At 37.5% G+C, this 6,000-nt stretch overlaps 1 non-coding gene across 1 annotated transcript; it reads right to left on the bottom strand.

Annotated features, from left to right (window-relative positions):
• Window positions 1-4,458: 4,458 nt before the first annotated feature.
• On the bottom strand, window positions 4,459-4,562 carry LOC127898897 (small nucleolar RNA R71). The gene has a single exon (XR_008050617.1). It is a non-coding gene; the product is annotated as a small nucleolar RNA R71 (small nucleolar RNA).
• Between the last annotated feature and the right edge of the window lie 1,438 nt (window positions 4,563-6,000).

Raw genomic sequence — 6,000 nt, forward strand, 5'->3', positions numbered from 1 at the left:
AAAGCATTATTTAAAATTCTGAAAATGGACCTATTTGTAAACTTTTATAACTTTTGGGCCATAGTACAGTTTTATACAGTTTTAGGGTCAAACTAAAATTTTAGGAAACATTTCACTGTAGCAGGTTACGGTAGCAAGCGGCTATCCATATTCTGAAAACTGGAAATCCGAATACGGGCAGTAAGCGTCCAGAACAAAAACGGCTTACTGGATTCCGTAACCAGCAAGCCAGATAGGCAAAATTTAAATTTTTGCCTTAACGGTAACATAAATCCGGCTTACCGGATTCCATAAACGGCAAACCGGATACGCCTGGAATGTGAGTAACGGCTAGTTTTTGAGCTCAAACTATAAGAACTCAAATCCAACTCATTTTGAAGCTCTCTAACAAGCAAAAATAAAAAGCACACGAGATATCTTGAGCCTTCAAACTTGCAAACTACATACATTGAATCATTCATTGTTCTTCATCTTTGAATATCTACTCATTGAGTTTCATTGTAACTTTCATTTCTTCATTTCAATTGTAAGAATTTGAGTGTGTGAGACACTTGAGTGAAGAGATTGGGAGATAATTTCTTCGTTGTAAAGGTTTATTGACACCTCGAAGTCAATTGTAATCGGTTGAAGCCTCGGAAAGGCTTGGATAGTGAAATCCTCAAGCTTGGATTGCTTGGAGGCGTGGACGTAGGCGGGGATTGCCGAACCACGTAAAAATCCGTGTGTTTGTTTCTCTTCTCCCTTACTTTTTAATTATTGTGCCTTTATTAAACTTATTGCTTTCAATTTTTATTAGGGCATTAGATTGTTTGTTGTGTGGATTTGCTAGGATAATTTTTAAATTTCCAATTCACCCCCCTCTTGGGTTGCACACTTATATTTCATTTGGTATCAGAGCAAGGTGCTCTTATTTAGATTTAACCATCTAGAGCTAAAGATCAATGGCAACTCAAAATGATTCCACATTTAGAGAAGGGCAGTCCACCACTAGACCACCTTACTTTGATGGAAACGATTACCCATATTGGAAAACTAGGATGAGAATTTACTTGCAAGCCTTAGATTATGAGATTTGGGAAATCGTTAATGATGGTCCTTTTATGCCTTTAACTAAAAATGAAGTAGGAGAAGATATTCCAAAACCTTCACGAGATTGGAATGATTTCGAGAAAAGAAAAGCTTCTCTAAATTCTAAGGCCATGAATGCCTTGTTTTGTGCTTTAGATAAGAAAGAGTTTCATAGAGTGTCTAGTTGCGAAAGTGCTAATGAGATTTGGCACAAACTTGAGGTTGTCTATGAAGGCACGAACCAAGTGAAAGAATCTAAAATAAGTAGGTACACTCGACAATACGAATTGTTCTAAATGGAACAAAATGAAAATGTATACTCTATGTATACTAGATTCACGGACATAGTGAACACTCTAGGAGCCTTAGGAAAGACTTTTTCAAATAGCGAAAAAGTCAAGAAAATCATTAGGTCACTACCTAAGGAATGGAGACTAAAAAGGACTGCCATTGAGGAAGCCAAGGATTTAAATATATTACCTATTGATGATTTAATTGGCTCTCGTATTTCATATGAAGAAGATTTGGCAGCTGAAAAAGGGCATGAGGAAAAGAAGAAAAACATTGCTCTCAAGGCTTCAAAACATGAGAGTGATGAGGAAAGCGAAATGGATAATGAGGAGCTGGCTAGAAGATTCAGAAAATTTTACAAAAAGAACAATGAGCAAAGAAAGTTCAGAGGCTACAAGAATAAGAAGGAGAAGAAGGAGCCAATCACTTGTTATGAATACAAGAAGCCCGGACACATACGACCGGAATGTCCTTTTCTCAACAAATTCAAGAAAAAGGCTATGGTGGCCACATGGGATGATAGTGATGAGGAAACAAGTGACGATGATGAGCAACAAGAAATGACAAACTTAGCTCTCATGGCTATTGGGGAAGAATCATGTGATGAACTTGATGAGGTAATTGTTCTTCCTACATATGATGAATTGCATGATGCTTTTAAGGATTTGCATGATGAGCTAATGAAGATTGGTAAAAAGAATATATGTCTTAAAAAGAAGATGATAGAGCTTAAGAATGAAAATGATTCATTTAGTGCAAAGATTACATGCCTAGAATTAGAAAATAAAACATTGCGTGATAGTATTACATTATTTGAGAATTCTAGCACCTCACATGAGCACTTAGAGTCACACATGAATGACTTGAAAAATGATAATGAAATGCTTAGAAAGAAGAGCAATGAACTAAATGAAATTGTGCTAAAATTCACAAATAGGCAAAAGATGTTGGACAATTTGCTAAACTCACAAAAATGTGTATTTGACAAAAGTGGCATAGGTTATAAACCGAATTTGAAACAAAAATTTTACAAGAGTTATTTTATGAAGAATACATCTATTAAAAATAAAATTGTATGTCATTATTGCAATCAAGATGGCTGTTGAGTGTTAGAAAATGCATATTTATAAAGGAGAAAACCGTCATTTTACATTTCAAGTCTTACTAACAACCCTTACTTTTATGTATTTAACCTTCTTGTGATTTAATCACATGTGTTTTATTTTAATTAAGTATTTTATGTATTTTAGGGGCATTATAGTCATTTCACAATAAAGGAGAAATCAGACGGCAAAACGGACATCACTTTTGAACTCAGGACGGTCAAAAACCTTAGGAGGAGCATAAAAGGAAAAATGGCACTATTCACATGTACGGTACTATTCACGCGTACGGTACTGTCTACGTTACTGTTCACGACACTGTTCACATAGACGGATGATGACGTGGCATTGACCGATGATGTGGCATTGACTGATGAGGTGTCACGATCCTGTTGGACTAAAATTCTTATGTACTGTTGATGGTGACGTGGCAGCATATTAGTGGACGAAAAATCTCGCGTACGGTGCATGCATCACACAGGATTATTTTCAACCAAACCGCGTTACTGTTCATCCGGGTCAAACCGCGTTACTGTTCAAAGTCGGGTCAAACCGTGTTACTGTTCATCCGCGTGGTCAAACCGTGGACTGTTGACTGATGACGTGGCGCAATCCTGAGCGTCCAAACTGTTTTTAATCCGATGGCCATGATTTACTCCATGTATCTATAAAAAGGGGGTCTCCCCCCCTAATTTGATATCTCTGAATCCATTTTTGGGATCCATTTTCTGTAATTCCCTCTCCATCTTGTATTTTCTTCGTATTTTAATAAATTTCCATTTTGCCCCTAGTTCAATTATGAGTGGCTAATTTTCTTTCAAGCTTGGGTTGAAGGTGAAGTCTCAACATGTGTCATGGGCTTAATTTGGTAAATTTATTTTCTCTTCCCCTCTAGTTTTTGTAGATGTTTTGACTTCTCGTCGACAAATAATACTAATCTTGTCTAGTACCGCCTTGGTTACACCGGCCCTCTAGTACAAGGTTATTATTATTTGGCACGATAAGCCCTTAGCACCATATTGATTAGAGCGTGGTTCATGAGGTGTGGATTCCCCCCTCATGATTTAATTGGCATTAATACGGATTATTTAGCCCATGATGCATGTTGATACGGATCCAGATACCCAAGTACGTCATTTCAATAGAATTCTCTTCAATTTATTCTCACCATTTCAATACCAATTTTAGAATTTATTCTCACCATTTTAATTTAAGTTTTAGCATATTCCAATCATTTCCACCACAAATCCAACTACCCATTTACAAAATTAATTCTATATATAATTAAAATCCACCTCCTCGTGGGATCGACACTCGTCACCATTAGTCTATACTACAATAGATTCGTGCGCTTGCGAGTACATTAAAATTTGCACAACAAGTTTTTGGCGCCGTTGCCGGGGAGGTAAGTAATTTTAATTCATAGAATTAATTTTTGTGAATAATTTCTTTTATTTGTTTTGTTCCCATCTTTATTTTTTGTTTTGTTTGCATCTTTATTTTTATTTTATTTATTTGCATGCATGGTCGTAGGTCATTATTACCTAATCTTGAACCTATAGACCTTGAATTAGAAAAAACACTTCGCACACACAAACACGTTAAAAATAAAATGGATTTACAAGCACCACAGGAGAGGCCATTTAAGGACTATTTTAGTCCCTTAGCTAATTTGAGCACGTCATGCATAAGATATCCAAATGTAGCTGCTATGAGTTTTGAATTAAAACCTAGTGTGTTAAATTGTCTCCCTACATTTTATGGCCTAGAAAATGAGGATCCATATAATCATTTGAATGATTTTCATGCCATTTGTCAAACATTCAAATATGAGAATTTTTCAGATGATGATGTTAAACTTAGACTATTCCCATTTTCTTTAAAAGATAGAGCTCGTTCATGGCTTAATACATTGCCTGCTAACAGCATTGCATCATGGGAACAAATGGTTACAAAATTTTTAAATAAATATTTCCCAGTGCATAAAACCAATGCTATTCGCAGGGAAATCTCGGAGTTTACCCAGAAAGATGACGAGCAATTTTTCGAAACATGGGAGCGATTCAATGGGCTACTCTTGAAGTGTCCACATCATGGGTACGAGAAATGGCACCAATGCCAATACTTTTTGGAGGGATTACTACCAAATGTGCAAGAATGGCTAATGGCAACAAGTGGAGGAGAGCTAATGTCAAAAAGTGCATCAGAGATTTGGGAATTCTTCCAGCGACAAGCAGATAATTCCCAACAACGGAGTCGATCACTCAGGACTACTAGAAGAATTAAAGGAGTAAATGAGGTTCAAATTGGCGAATCTAGCTCAGAAATTAAAGAAGTCAAAGCAATAATTGAAGGTCTCTCTCGACAAATAGCATCATTATCGACTGCTAAATCAACAGAGCCACATGACCATGACTCATACTCAGATCAAGCCAATGCCATAGGTGTAATGAGAAAACCATCGAATTACAACCCATACTCCAACACATATAACCCTGGATGGAGAGACCACCCCAATTTTTCATGGTCTCAAGGATTCCAACAGAATGGACCAACAGCTTCAGCTCCACCAATTCCACAAAATCCTCAAGCCTCTCAGCCCCCATTTAGACCATTCAATCAGAATCAGAACTACTCTCAACCCAGACCATGGGAGGATGCATTCCAAAATTTCAAGAATGTTACTCACTCCACGATTAAGCAACAGAACCGCACCATTGATGGACTACGAAATGAATTGAGAGCGGGCTTCAACTCACAAGCTCAATCAGTTTCAAGCCTCGAGAAGATGGTGGGACAACTCGCTTCTTCAGTTCAGACCTTGGCAATGACTGTTGAGAAAGGAAAATTTCCAAGTCAACCAGTGCCTAATCCTAAAGGAGTGCATGAAGCGAGTACCAGTTCACCACAGCAGCATGGAGAGGTCAAAGCAATAATGACCTTGCGAAAAGGAAAAGAAATCGACAACAAAGTGGAGATGCCGGTGACAAAGGAAAATCAAATTGTACCTGTAAACGTTGAGGACTCACCACCGGAGGAGAGAGAAGAAGCCAACCCACGAGAATACGTTCCCAAAGCTCCATTTCCTCAGAGGTTAGCGAAAGGAAAAAAGGGAAAATCTACAGGTGAGATTCTCGAAATCTTCAAACAGGTAAGTGTTAACATCCCTTTACTTGATGCTATAAAGCAAGTTCCATCTTATGCCAAGTTTCTTAAAGATTTGTGTACTAAAAAGAGAAACATGCATGTTCAAAAGAAGGCATTTTTAACAGAAAACGTTAGTTCTATACTCCAACATAAAATTCCTTTAAAATGCAAAGACCCAGGCTCCCCCACTATCTCATGTAGTATAGGGAACCACACAATTGAGAATGCTTTGTTGGATTTAAGAGCTAGTGTAAATTTATTGCCTTACTCTGTGTTTGTGAAACTTGGACTGGGAGAATTACACCCAACTCCAGTGGTGTTACAACTTGCAGATCGGTCCACGAAAATACCTCGTGGTATTGTGGAGGACGTGCTTATCCAGGTAGACAAG

The sequence above is a fragment of the Citrus sinensis genome, chromosome 1 (assembly GCF_022201045.2).
Source record: "Citrus sinensis cultivar Valencia sweet orange chromosome 1, DVS_A1.0, whole genome shotgun sequence".
Classification (NCBI taxonomy): domain Eukaryota; kingdom Viridiplantae; phylum Streptophyta; class Magnoliopsida; order Sapindales; family Rutaceae; genus Citrus; species Citrus sinensis.